At 38.6% G+C, this 15020-nt stretch overlaps 1 protein-coding gene across 10 annotated transcripts in view; it reads left to right on the top strand.

The window, feature by feature from the left end:
* STAU2 (staufen double-stranded RNA binding protein 2) overlaps nucleotides 1–15020 on the top strand; it is a 304412-nt gene that overhangs the window by 230918 nt on the left and 58474 nt on the right. The window lies entirely within an intron of this gene.

Raw genomic sequence — 15020 nt, 5'->3', positions numbered from 1 at the left:
AATTTTTTTAAATATGTTTAAATCCCTTAAACTACAATTTCCCCAACTGTGCACACTGTGCATTGCTGTGCCTTCCTAAATAATGTCAGAGCTGAAGCCTAGGGTAACTTTTTTTCGTGCAAGCACACACAGAAACGTTAGAGGAATTAGACTGTGTGCCTTTGCGAATCACCTGTTGAGAAAATGGGCAACTATTGACAAGTCTGATTCATGGCTGAGTGACTGCTCTGCTAGCCTTCACATGATCCCCACTGAGCAAAATCTTTGACCGCCTGCTAAACGAGGTCTGTTTGAAGTTTCTTTTTAACATTTCCAAAACGTTAATTCAGCAGGATGTCTCCACTGGGGTTCTCCATGTCACCAAATCAGCAGCTGTTGAAATCCATTCACTTCAGCATGAAATGTTTTCATAAGTGCTTTTTTTATTTGTGACAACAGCAAAGTAAACAGAAGACTAAAATTCTACCTCATTCAACATGTACATGTGTTAAAACTGCTTCTGATGGCAGTTTACATTCGTGGTATTTATTTGCAAGCATTAATACCAACAGACAGTTTCACTACAGAGCGTTTTCTTTTCAAAGTAATTTATCTAAACATTCATGCTTTGAATAAGTAAGAATTTATACTGTGTCTTTAAAGCAAAAGTTTATATTTCTTATGAAGCCCTGATTTGTGTGTGTGTGTGTCCATAACTGGTTTAGGATATGTTTAAGTCTCCAGATGAACTGTTTGTTAAGTTTGCAAATTTTAGTAGTGTCATTGTAAAACACAGTAGTAAAGTATGGTAGTATTTATAAACTCTTTCAGAAATTTCCCACTTTAAAAGGAAAAATATTAAGTTTCCAGGGACATAATTTAACAGGATAAAGTCATGTAAAATTCTTGAGGTAAAGAACTGAGGGCTGGCAAAATCTGATGGTAAAGATAAGACGCACAAGGTCTACAGATTATATTGAATTGTTTAAATAGAGCTGTACTCGGTAGAGCTGGGATCTCTCCACATATCCTTAATTGACGGCAGAGTTAGGCATGAGGACTGCTACATTTTCCCGCTTTGGTTTGAGCTAAGTCCCTTTTTCTGTTTATTCTGGCTTTAAAAGACTTAAGTGTAGTTTTATAAGTTCATTAACTTGCTTCATTCTTTGAGATGCATTTCACTTCCATATTATCAAATTTCATGACATGCAGAGAATTATCAGATCAACCCATTATACAGCCTAGCAGCATGAAGTCTTTTTTTCCATCTACGGGGAGAACATTGTGTAAATCGGGCTCTCGGGTTTCAGCGAGAGGCAGAGGGTTGCACGGTGTCCATTTGTCAAGTTGATTGCACCGCAGTGAGGTTACATTAGCTTGTCTTTGAACAGAAGTGAAATCTTATGCAAAGCTCCCCTTTCTGTCATTTACACTAACATCCATCCTCTTAAACCAAGGCCTCGGAGAAAAACAAAGTGATGGCACAATATCATCAGTCACTCAAGTTGTCTGTCATCTGTTTTCTTAAGGAAATGACTTTTAAGTCAGAGCAGAGAACTGTAGAAAATTAACAAGGGTTGTAGTAGTAAAAGTAGGTGGAATTTTTTTAAACTGCAGATGTCTTTTTGAGAAGATTTTATATGCAGAATGCCAAAAAAGATTCCCCCATCCTCTTTCTTTGATAATGAACCTCCTGAAATGTATTTCTTCTAGAACAATAGACCTACTGCTGTTAACAACTGGAGTCTTTTTTGCTTAATGCGGCTCATGTTAATGTTCCCGAGAAACTTTCTGAAAACTGAGTCTACAGAACTCTCAGCCTCAGTGGGTCCTCCGACCATCAGCTCACCGCCTTTCAGTTCAGAGCTGCCGAACTTCAGTTACCTAACGGCAAATCTTGCCGATAGGAGGCTGCTTTAGGGTAAATGGTACTTTAAATGTAAATTATTGGCATTTCATTACCCAATATTACACTTAGATAATTTCTTTAAAACTGTTCGCCTCTGTTGAAACCCTAACTGTATTGCCAGTGATGGCCAATCTAAGGCTGGTGATCAAATTTGCAAGTTTTATTTCCCTAAGCCGGTTTTATGGGCTGAAACACTCAGGTCATTTGCACCCTGTCTCATTCATCATGAAGCAGTTAAACTCAGATTGTTAAACCAGGAGAGATTAGCTGACAGACAACAACGGTACGTTAGATTAAGACCTCCTTCGGTTGTACTGAACTATTTATCCATTCCATTTGTGTGACATTTATAGCAAACTGTGTCTTTTTGGTGGATGTTAAAAGAAGCAGGGAGAGAATTTTAAAATAAGGGGAAATAACCAGTCTTTTTTCAGCAAGGTGATTAATATTTTTTATCTTTTTCATTTGGTCTATCAGTCACTAACACTGAAGACCTCCTGAAAAAGAAGCAACTTGCCAGCGTGCTTAAATGTAGACGAGGTCCCCCTTGCATTTGCTCTGTAGACATATTTAATAGTTACATTGCTGTTCTTTTTTTATTTTTTTAATAGATCTTTATTGGAGTATAATTGCTTCACAATACTGTGTTAGTCTCTGCCGTACAACAAAGTGAATCAGCCACGTGCACACATACATCCCCACGCCCCCTCCCCCCGAGCTTCCCTCCCACCCTCCCCATCCCACAATCCCTTCTGCCAAAGTATTGCTAAGAGCACAATCTTTTCTTAAAAACTATTCTAGAAAATCTCTGAAGAATTGGTAGAAAAAATTGACCCATACTTCTCAGTACTGGGGGATAGAAACTTGGATTTTCATTTCAACTTGTACTTACTTTAATTATAGTCAAATGCATTTTACAAATTTCCACTGTTAGTAACCCCTGCAACACCCCCCCCCACCCCCCCACCCCCCCCCCCGTCCCCGTGAGTTACTAAGCATTGTATTATAGAGAAGCTTTATTGTTTTCTTCCCTTTTGAAACTTATGTGAAGATTTGGAATCGGTGAACTCCTGAGAAACCCAAGAGATCAATCTTGATTTGTTTATTTTTCTTAGCGAAGATTTTAATAGCCTGGTATAGCTTTTTTCTCTTTTAAGAGCATTCCTTATTTCCTCTGTTGAGGAATGAAATATTGTTAAAAGCAACTCATAAATGAAAAAGCGAAAAACAGTTTAAGTAACTGAATCTTTCACTGTCAATGAGGAGACCTCAAATTTAAAAGACTGATCTTTAATTTCCCGTTTCCTCATATTTCTTCCCAATTTAACCTCAAGGTGATTTTTAGAGATATGGCTTGAGTGGTCAATTTACCTTTGCTTTGGAGGAATTTATTACTGCTCTATTTCCTTTATTACAACTTTATTTCCTTGGACTAGCAGAGACATAAACGCTGGATTCTTTGTAATCAAAAGCTATTTTATGATGAATTCTGTCTACTAAATAGGAAACTTGTACATTTTTTTTAACCTTTGAACATTCACAACTGGATGCAAACATGATGTCAATAGCACAGTAAAAATATAAAAAATATATATGTTGTTTCCTGACTTTAGTCCCATCTTTTTATTTGGAATTTTAAATTATGTTTGTATATAAAGGTAATTTAAAAATGGATACTCTGTATAAGAGTACACTTACATCACCCCGTTGTTCTTTTAAAGGACAAAAAGTGTTTATGGTAAAATTTTCATTCTTTCACCCATATATTTCTTAACATTTACTGAGTACAAACTTTGTGCCACAAAACTGAAACTGTTTTTGCCTGGATTAAATATTTGCATCACACAGAATGTTTTTTCTTTATAGTAAACTGATTTTTTTCCCAAATAAGATAAGCAAATTTACATTTCAGAATCACTGATTCTCCCAAATATTTCATCACAGTTAATATAAGTTATGATTCATTATAAAGCATGAATTCATCTTTATGTTATATATAGGTTGTACCTAATGAAAATTTATATTCTGGTTTTTAAGTAACTTTAATCTCTCCTTTCTTAGATGCCAAATGTTGGTTTTCTCTTGCTGTATCAGTTGTTCATCTGAATCAAGCTAATTTGGTCTAGGATTATTTAAACCACTGTTCAGCATTGATAATAATGCCACAATATTGCCTTGTACAGATATATTTAAAGCTCTTAAGATGCGCCAAGATGCTTTACATGTGCAGTTGGCAAGAAAAGTGTTCTTTTTCACATTGCAGAGTGCGGCAGGAAGAGGCAAGAGTGGAACATTAAACAAACAAACAAATCAGATCCCCTCTCACCCTCTTTATCAAATAGAAGGGCACTCCAGGGTGTTTACGGGAAAGGAGAGAAAAGTACATTCTTCATCCGTAATCACTGCCATGTTTGGGAGCCCCCTCTATTACTACAGAAAATTCATAAGCCGTCTGGTCACCTCTTTATTAATTTCCAGTGACAGCGGTTTTCAGTTTGGGGAGGAAACACCAGGGTTCCTCTCTTCTATCAATACAACCAACCTCCACTCCCACCACCCACCAGAGTGAATAGCAGGCTCTGAGTCCCAAGGTCCTTCCCAGAAGTAAGTTCTGGAGAATTCTTTCAAAAGGAAGTTCTTTGCATCATTTCCCTAACTGCCGTACGGATAGCACTGGCAGCTTGATGGACAAGAGAGTGCTTAAGCTGCGGCTCCATTAAAATACTTCCTTGTTTGAACGATGCCACAGGTTGGGGGGAAAGAGCAGATTACATTTGTCAGGGCCACCAATTTCAAGAGTCAATGGCCAATGAGAGAGGGAAATTCTGAAATATTAGATACGGTTTTCTGTGACCATTATAAGAGATTTTCTTGGATTTCTAGCTTAAAACAACCTTTTAAAAGCAGATATGGAGAATAGACATTTTTCAGGAGAAAGTGAGAGAGCATTTTCTGTTATTAGAGGTCATGTTTGGTAAAATAATTATTTTGCTTTTAATACAAATAGATAGTTAATAATGTGCAAAACCAGTCTCTAGTACAAGCTTACAACTTCAACTCCTTGCACATAAAATTTGTTAATTTTTCTCTATTTATATAATGTTTTGAGTAACCTAGAAAGGAGGTAATGTGGAGGAAAGAAAACGCCATTGAATTATTCAGGTGCTCATTTACTTGAAATAAATCACATAGAAATTTATTTGCACGAAGAGATGTACTAATAGTAAAATTTAAAACTTCACATTTACCTGTAATGAATAGATTTAGTTATTTGTTCGTTTACTTATTTATTCAACAAAAATTTAGGTATTTGTTAGGGGCAGGCCCTGGAGATTCAGGAGCCAGCACACAAGATTCCTGTTCTCACTGAGAGCACACAGTCCACAAACGGAATGACAGTGTGTCATGTACTTAGTTGATGCAGTTTCAGTTTAGTTGTCTGTGGAGAGAGGCCTGGCCTCCATTTTTTTCCACCCTGTCTGGACTCCTTATCAGAAGAATCAAAGATCCTCAACGGTATACCCCAAACTTCCTTACCAGCCTCTCCTCCCAGCTATCCCACAGACACTCCGGCTTTGGCCAGACCACCTAATTTTCCTCGGGCTTTCCTGACTCTTCATTTTGTTCTTGCTTTTCCTTTCATAGTTATATTGGTTCTTGAAATCCCCTTGCAGAGGTCACCGTTATCCAGAAGCATGTTTCTTAATTCTCTAGGCTGGTTCAGAGCCCTCCCTTCCTGAACCTCCATGCACTGTTCACCTCTCTCCTGGAGCCACCTGGTCATTGGACTGTAAACTCCTCAAGGGCTGAGAATCGTCTCCTAAGTCCACGGAATGGTGCGGAGAAGAGAGTCAATGGCTCTATATCATATTAAACTGATGAATCATTTTAGAACAAATTATCATTTTAAAAGTGTAGGGATGTAGTTCTCTAAAAAGCAAAACAGAGCAACATTTTAGAAACTGCCTGTAGTGCCAGTTGCTGGTGTTGAGGATGGCGTCATGAATTCAAATAACAGGCACTGTCCTGGCAGTGCTGGCTGCCATGCTGCTGCTTTTGCCCATGGGATTCAGGACGTGTCCATCTGGATTTGATCTTGGAAGAAGGATGAAGTACAATTATGATGTAAAATTACTAAATAATTAACAGGGTATGGAAAAAGCAAATACCTTAAGGTTATGTCTTCTACTTCTGTCAGAGCCAGTTGTCAAACCTTATTTTATTGGAGAAAACTTTGTAGGGAACCTTAAACTAACCTCCAGCGTGCGTAGTTTTTGCATTTTTAATTGCCATTGAGAGCTGACTGCCTTAACTGAGTCACACAATGAGCTAGTAGCAGAACTAGGGGTCCCAGGCTGCTTCCCTCTTCTGTGCGTGCAGGAGACAGAAAAGCAGAACCTTTTCTCTATAACTTGGGTGTTGGTAAATGGGACTAACGTCCACCTTAAAAACTAAGGTATCATACATCCTTTTACTGTAAGTAATAGGTGGGTTTGGTAAAACATTATTTAGCCGTCCCGATAATCAGAATTCATGTAATAAAAAGTCATACATTAACAAGGTTCTACTGAGCTAGATTTCACTTGTATTCCAGAAAGAATGTTTTAAAGACCGAAAATATTCAAATCCATCCAGCTGACCTGTATTCCATTATATGATCACTTACACTAGAAATATAGATTTGGAACTAACCTTTGCCTTTTAACATTTCAAGGAAGTTACGTTAACTTGAACTAAATTCCAATGCTCTGTAGCAATTCTAGAAGCAGCTTCAAAACAATGACTTCTTCCATACTCCTGTACTCATAAATATCAAATTTTTTTAATTTGTTTTTCTATCATGTCATTATGCTGGCTTCTAAAATCTTACCATTTATTAGCAGTATCCGAAGGGACCTACTGATAGGAACATGGGGACTTGATGAGCTCATGGTCATTGTCATCCCTGACTTTGTATGAAATGTAGCCTTTTAAATTGTCGTTGACACTAAAAGTGAACACTAATGGCATCTTAATATGAGACTAACTCTGGACATGACTGTATTGTTCGTTTCCTTGCAAAAACTGCTCCCTTGCTGACGGCATGGCTGAAACAAAACCCTTAGCATTTAAAAGTAAAGAGCCAGAGTAATGACTCTGTAAACGCCACTTCAGTCAGACTCTGATACCAAATACAGCGTTACGTTCGATGCATGTAGGCATGGCCTTAGAATGTCCCACACAGTGAATCTCTGAGTCTCGCATATCAATCACACCTCCTTCACATACCTGGCCTGGAGCCTTAATGGAATTCCTCCTCGTTATTGCAGCGATAGCGCACTTCCTCTGTTTTTCCAAGCGGCTGCTTATTGTGCCAGCTTCTTCAAGGAGCATTTTCTTACCTAAGCAACGCTGTAATGTTGTAATATATGCTGACAGTTCATTTATACAGTCCTTCTTGTTCCAAATGTTTTTACGTTCAATTACTGAAGTTTAATCATCAGAAGAGATTGCATTTTCTCTAGATCATGCAGCTTGGCTTAAATGTTAAGTTAATAGTAAATTACTGAAATATAAGATTTCAAAGGTTTAAAAATTCAGTATCAAGAAAATTCATTAAAGTTTGAACTGATCACCTTTGAAATTATAGATAAGAGCTGTGTAAATGGTCACATATAAATCACATATTTTAAGAGAAGTGAATTTGACATTATAACAAACCAAGTCAATGATTGTTCATGATTGTCTAGACAAGTTGTGAGGGTTGGTTTGGTTTTTTTTTTTGGTTTTTTTTTTTCTGGATTTCTTCAAGTTCTTGCGGACATGCTTTTTGGTTTTACTTTACAGCCTCCTCTCCTCTTAATGTTATGTTGTTAAAATTCCTTCAAGCCAAGTGATTCTTTTTAATCTTTTATCAGCATGTTGAAACACTTTTTCTGTAACTCCATTTTTATGCTACTAGGAATAGATGCCAAAAAGGGAAGACCAACCACTCTATCCTCCAAAGTTGTTTCTTGTTTTAGGCTTTTAAATTCTTCCGCTGACCGCTGACCACTGACCACTCTGTGCATGGGGCTTTTTAAAAAGTTACTTGTGTAAGGTACAAAGCAAATATTAAATATTGTTTTTGGTTCTGATACAAGGAAATTAGAAAAGGTATGGGAGCTCTGTTTACCATTCTTTGTCGAGAAAACCACCAATTAAGCCGTCCCAGTTGGCTAAATAGCGCCATTTAATCTGAACCCAGTTCTTCGTGTGATCCTGAAAATGAAGTTCGTAAGTTTTATTTAGTGAGTGGTTCAAATCAATTAACTATACATAAAAATATTGCAGTCCTCAATTGTTGCTATATGATAAAATTTCTATACCGCAGTTCACGAGTCTTGATCTTTCTATGAAAAAATTAAGTAGTATATATAGCTTGTAACCTAAATAAAAGACTTCTGTTAAAAATAAAACAGTACATTTCATGCAAATATGTAGTCTAGATCATATTAAATGAAAGGTTATATACTGAAATGACTTCTGCTACTGTTTCTTAAAAGAACTTTTTTGGTTTAGGGTGCTTGCGTGAGGGTGTGTGTTTGCATGTAGTAAGTTTACAAAGTGCCAAGGCAAGGACTTTCTTCTCTTTCCTTTGGATTCCTTTCATACCTAGAAATATGTCATGTATGCTGAAATAAACCAACTTGTTTACCATTCAAATGTGTATTACATTTTTGAACTCAAAAAAAAAAAAGAGGTTTTTTTTTTAGATCATGAGTCTTTTTCCTTTGTTCTTTATGTTTTGAAGTTATAACTAGTAGCTGTGGTGGCCCCAGTGGGAATTCTCTTGGATTTGGATTCAGGGAGAAATCTGCCAGCTCACCTAGACTCCCCGGCAGTACGAGCACAGGTCAGCCGCTCTGCCTGTCAGTAATGAGGAATGTAGTACCTGCCTGGCAGAGTGATAGTGGGCATTAGATGAGATCATGTGTATAAAGAACCCAGTGCAGCCCTACACCTGAGAGGAGCTTTATACATGGTATAGACTAGCAGCAGCAGCAGAAAGGTAAAAAAGTACATTTATATAAAAGGAAGAACAATCCCACCTGTGTGGGATAGCACTCAAAAGACTATATATACAGAGACCAACTGCACAGTAAGGAAACTTCACTGAGAAAATGACCTACCTTCTGTACTAGACCTTAAGGAAAACAAAAGTTCTGCCCTGTAGAGTTGTTTGAAGAGGAGGGAATTTTTTTTTTTTTACATCTTTATTGGAGTATAATTGCTTTACAATGGTGTGTTAGTTTCTGCTTTATAACAAAGTGAATCAGGTATACATATACATATGTTCCCATATCTCTTCCCTCTTGCGTCGAGGAGGGAATTTTTGAGTCATCCTGCACTTTGATTCATCCCCAAGACTCGGTAGTCACATGCAGTGAAAATTCATTATGATGTTTCCACAAGCAGCATTTCCTACCTTTAAAAGTCATAGCTGAGGGCTTCCCTGGTGGCGCAGTGGTTGAGAGTCCACGTGCCGATGTAGGGGGCACGGCTTCGTGCCCCGTTTCGGGAAGATCCCACATGCTGCGGAACGGCTGGGCCCGTGAGCCATGGCCGCTGAGCCTGCACGTCCGGAGCCTGTGCTCCGCAACGGGAGAGGCCACAACAGTGAGAGGCCCGCGTACCGCAAAAAAAAAAAAAAAAAAAAAAATCATAGCTGAAAACTCAAAGCAATGAATGTTTCCCCATATTCCTGAAATATGATCCTATTTAAAACAAATGTTAGTTCTTTCTGTAGTTATTCTGTTATTACACTTTAATCAGGAGTATTATTATATAACTAATTCAAAAATAGGCCTTTGGTTGGGGCAATATTATATAAATGTAAGGTTGCAGAAATACCCTTCTAGCTTGAGAAATGTTTTTTGGGTTCACCTCCCTACCACCAATAAGTATTTTCATCCAGTATTTTCATCCAGAATCAGAAGTGAGAGCGGACTCTAGGCAATGACTCTCAAACTTGGGCAAGCCTTGAAATTCCCAGGTACACTTATTAGAACACGGATTTCTGGGTCCCATTCCAGAAATCATGATTCAGTAGGTCTGGAGTGGAGCCGGAGAATTTGCTTTCTATCGAGTTCCCAAGTGGTGCTAATACCGCCAGTCTGGGGAATCCCACTGCCCTGTGTCATATTCTCAACCACACAGAACTTGTTAATGTATTGATGTTATGACTTTTGTCAGATATTTTACAGAGATGATTGTTCTATATACATGGCCGTCTGTTCTCTGCACTCAAAGATATTCAAAGAAGATCAAACGAAAGCTGAAATGGCTATATTAATTTGAGATGAGTAGATTTTAGAACAAAGATTATTACCAAAGATAAAGATGATCATTTCATGTAAAATAGATAGCTAGTGGGAAGCAGCTGCATAGCACAGGGAGATCAGCTCGGTGCTTTGTGACCACCACCTAGAGGGGTGGGATAGGGAGGGTGGGAGGAAGATGCAAGAGGGAGGAGATATGGGGATATATGTATATGTATAGCTGATTCACTTTGTTATACAGCAGAAACTAACACACCATTGTAAAGCAGTTATAGTCCAATAAAGATGTTAAATAAAATGGGTTTTCCAACTAAAAAAAAAGATCATTTCATGTTAATAAGTAGACCAGTTCATCAAGAGGACACAATCCTAAATGCTTATGCACTTATTAACAGAGCTTCAAAATTTATGAAGCAGGAACTGTTAGAACTGCAAGGAGAAATAGACAAATCTACAATTATAGTCAGAGACTTCAACACCCCTTGCTCAATAACTGAGAGAACAAGTAGACAGAAAATCAGTAAGGGTATAGAAAACTTAAATACTATCAACCAACTTGACCCAACTGACATTTACAGAACACTCCACTGAACACTATACACATTATTTGCAAGTACACATGGAACATTCACCTCTACAAACCATATTCTGGGCCATAACACAAGCCTCAATACATTTAAAGGGATTCAAGTCACAAACTATGTTCTCTACTACAATAGGATTAAATTCAAAATTAATAAAGGAAAAATATATTGAAATTTTCCTATATTTGGAAGCTAAAAAGCACACTTCTAAATAATGGATGGGTCAAAGAAGAGATCACAAGGGAAATTAGATCATATTTTGAATTGAATGAAAACAAGAATACAACTCATTAAAATTTGTCAGCATAGTTAAAGCAGTAATTATAGGAAAATTTATAGCACTAAGTGACTATATTAGGAAAAAAAAGGTCTCAGATCAATGGCCTCAGCTTTCACCTCCAAAGATTAAAAGAAGGAAAGCAAATAGACCCAAAGTAGAATAAGTGAAATAACAAAGATGAGAGGAGAACTCAGTGAAATAGTAAACAAAAAGAAAAAAGGAAATCAGTGAAACCAAAACCTGGTTTTTGAAGATCAATAAAATTGATAAACCCCTGGCCAGAGTAGAGGTCAGGACAAAAAGAGAAAAGACACAAATTTCCACTCTCAGGGATGAGGGGTAACATTACTGCAGATTTTACAATCGTTAAAAGGATAACAAAGAAATATGCACAGCTTTATGGCAATAAATTCAATAATTTATATGAAATGAACAAATTCTTTGAAAGGCAAAAACATTCCAAGATGTTACTACTGACAGAAATTTCTGTTCTTATGTTGGAATGTGGGGTCTTTGGGGAAGAAATTTTTTTGGCCACATGGCTGGCGGGATCTTAGTTTCCTGACCAGGGATTGAACCCGGGCCTCTGACAGTGAAAGCGCTGAGTTCTAACCACTGGACTGCCAGGGAATTCCCAGGGGGAGAAATTTTATAACAAGTCCCACGAGCAGAGAACAATTGGGTAAAGCTGACTATTCAGTAGACCCAAAGAAATACAATAGCCCTTACCACACACTGTTCATCAAGCTAATAATAACTTCACCTGGTCTTACAGCTACAGCTGTTCTTGCTAGCATTTCGCCCTGTCTTCCTTTTATACTTGGCCTAAAACTCTTGCTCAGAAGGTGTTCCCTTTTCTTTATTGCCATGTGGTGTACAAATATGATGATGCTATTTCCCAGAAATATGCTTTTGTTTGCTAATAAGAGGATTAGAAAATAAAGTTGAGGAACATTGCCAAAAAGCAGAACAAAAAGACAAAGAGATGGAAAATAAAAGTAGGAAAACAAAAGAGGTCCAACATCCAAATATTATGAGTCCCAAAAACTAGAGTACAGTACAGAGAAGAAGGAAGGGAGTTTCCATATTGAAAAAACCCAGAGTGCATGATGAAATGGGTGAAAATCGCTCCCCACTAAAGCATGTCATTGTGAAACTTCACAACATTGAGGACAAGAAGAAGAACTACAAGCTTCTAGAGATCACACGTAAAGGCTCAGAAATCAGAATGGCTTTGGGTTTCCGAAAAGCAGAGCAGGAAGGTGACACTGAAACAAAGTTTCAACAAAGGAAATTCTAATTTCCTTCAGAATTCTGAAGGAAAAGAGTCACCAACTAGAATTCTCTACCAATTCAAACTATCCATCAATAATGAGTGAACCAAATAAAGATAGATTCAGACATGCAAAGTCTCAAAATATTTACCTCTGTGCCCCCTTTCTCAAAAACCTCCTTGAAAATATGCCCCCTCAAAGTGAGAGGAAGAACAAGATAGGACACAGGAGCTCTGATATAGAAACAGGGCAGAGGCCATGTCCACGAGGAGGATGAAGGGTGATCCCAGGATACATCACGTATAATGCGTAGTGGAGCGGTATGATTCAAGAGCTAGACACCTTGACTGTTGTGATCATTACTGGAAGTGTACAGTCTTTTTAACCTGAAGACCTTATGCCAGGTGAACCTGGCCCAGATCCTTTTCTGTATTTTTTTTTTCCCTTAATCATGTATTAATGAAGTTCCTACCTTCCTCCCCATGTCCTGCTTCCTGATCGTCTGAGGCCACTTAATTCACTTCCGCCAATATATTCTCCTGCGAGGTGGAGGTAGAACATGGTGAGTTTAAAATCAGAGGATACAAACCACAAAAAACCAAACAGCCCGTTTCAATGGGCCAAGGACTTAAGTAGACTTTTCTTCAAAGAAGGTATTCAAAGGGCCAATAAGCACATGAATAGATATTCTGCATCACTTACGTTGGGGAAATGAAAGTAAAAACTGCAGTAAGGGGCTTCCCAGGTGGCGCAGTGGTTGAGAGTCCGCCTGCCAATGCAGGGGACGCAGGTTCGTGCCCCAGTCCAGGAAGATCCCACGTGCCACATGTGGGATGCAGCGAGTGGCTGGGCCCGTGGGCCATGGCCGCTGAGCCTGTGCGTCTGGAGCCTGTGCTCCGCAACGGGAGAGGCCACAGCAGTGAGAGGCCCGCGTACCGGAAAAAAAAAAAAAAACTGCAGTAAGGTACTACTACTTCCTACACATAAGGATGGCTACTGTCAAAAACACAGAAAATAAGTGTTGGCAAGGATGTGGAGAAATTGGAACCCTTGTGCACCGTTGAAGAGAATGTAAAAATGAATGATGCAGCTGCTGTGGAAAACAGTGTAGCAGTTCCTCAAAAATTTAAACATAGGATTACTATGTGAGCCAGCAATTCCCCTTCTGGATATATACCCAAAAGAATTAAAAGCAGGGACTCAAAGGGTTATTTGTACACCCATACAGCATTATTCATAATAACCAGAATGTGGAAGCAGCCCGTGTCCATCCACAGATGAATTGATAAATAAAATGTGGTATATACATATAATGGGATATGATTCAATCTTAAAAAGGAAGGAAATTCTGATACTTGCTACAGTTGAGGACATTTTGCTAAGTGAGATAAGCCAGTCAGAAAAAGACAAATACTGTACCATTCCACTTACAGGAGGTACCTGTCTTCATAAAGATAAAGTAGAATGGTGGTTGCTAGGGGTTGGGAGTACAGAGTTTCAGTTGGGGAAAATGAAGAAGTTCTGGAGATGGATGGTGGTGATAGTTGCACAGTAGTTGAATGTTAATGCCACTGCGCTGTCCACTTTATTTATTTACTTGGTTGGTTTCCTTTTTTTTGGGGGGGGGAGTATAATTGCTTTACAATATTGTGTTAGTTTCTGCTGTACGATGAAGTGAATCAGCTATATGTATACCTATATCCCCTCCCTCTTGGACCTCCCTCCCACTGCCCCCCCATCCCACTCATCTAGGTCGTCACAGAGCACCGAGCTGAGCTTCCTGTGCTTTATAGCATGTTCCCGCTAGCTATCAGTTTTACGCATGGTAGTGTATATACGTCAAGCCTAATCTCCCAATTCGTCCCACCCTCCCCTTCCACCCCTGCATCCACATGTCCATTCTCTACGTCTGTGTCTCTATTCCTGCCCTGCAAATAGATTCATCTGTACCATTTTTCTAGATTCCACATATATGTGTTACTATACGATATTTTTCTTCTTCTGGTTTACTTCACTCTGTATGACAGACTCTAGGTCCATCCACATCTCTACAAATGAGCCAATTTTGTTCCTTTTATGGCTGAGTAATATTCCACTGTATATATGTACCACATCTTCTTTATCCATTTGTTTGTTGTTGGACACTTATGTTGCTTCCATGTCCTGGCTATTGTAAATAATGCTGCAATGAACATTGGGGTACGTGTGTCCTTTTGAATTATGGGTTTCTCAGGGTATATGCCCACTAGTGGGATTGCTGGCTCATATGGTAGTTCTATTTTTAGTTTTTTAAGGAACCTCCATACTGTTCTCCATAGTGGCTGTATCAATTTATATTCCCACCGACAGTGCAAGAGGGTTCCCTTTTCTCCACACCCTCTCCAGCATCTACTGTTTGTAGATTTCTTGATGATGCCCATTCTGACCAGTGTGAGGTGGTATCTCATTGTAGTTTTGATTTGCATTTCTCTAATAATTCGTACTGTCCACTTTAAAATGGTTAAAATGGTAAATTTTATGTTATGTGCATTTTGGCACAATAAAAATAAAATACAGAAGATAGAGAGCAGCCTACACCTGACCACAGTCCTGCCAGATGTCCGGTTCTTGGTCGGCACTGTGGCTGTGACCTTGGCCTAGAGGTGGTGAGACCTCTGTGTCTCAGGACTCACTCAGCTGCCCTCTGACTTCTGC

This window comes from Tursiops truncatus, chromosome 17 (assembly GCF_011762595.2).
Source record: "Tursiops truncatus isolate mTurTru1 chromosome 17, mTurTru1.mat.Y, whole genome shotgun sequence".
In the NCBI taxonomy this organism is placed as follows: domain Eukaryota; kingdom Metazoa; phylum Chordata; class Mammalia; order Artiodactyla; family Delphinidae; genus Tursiops; species Tursiops truncatus.
This window is presented reverse-complemented; position numbering and strand designations above follow the sequence as displayed.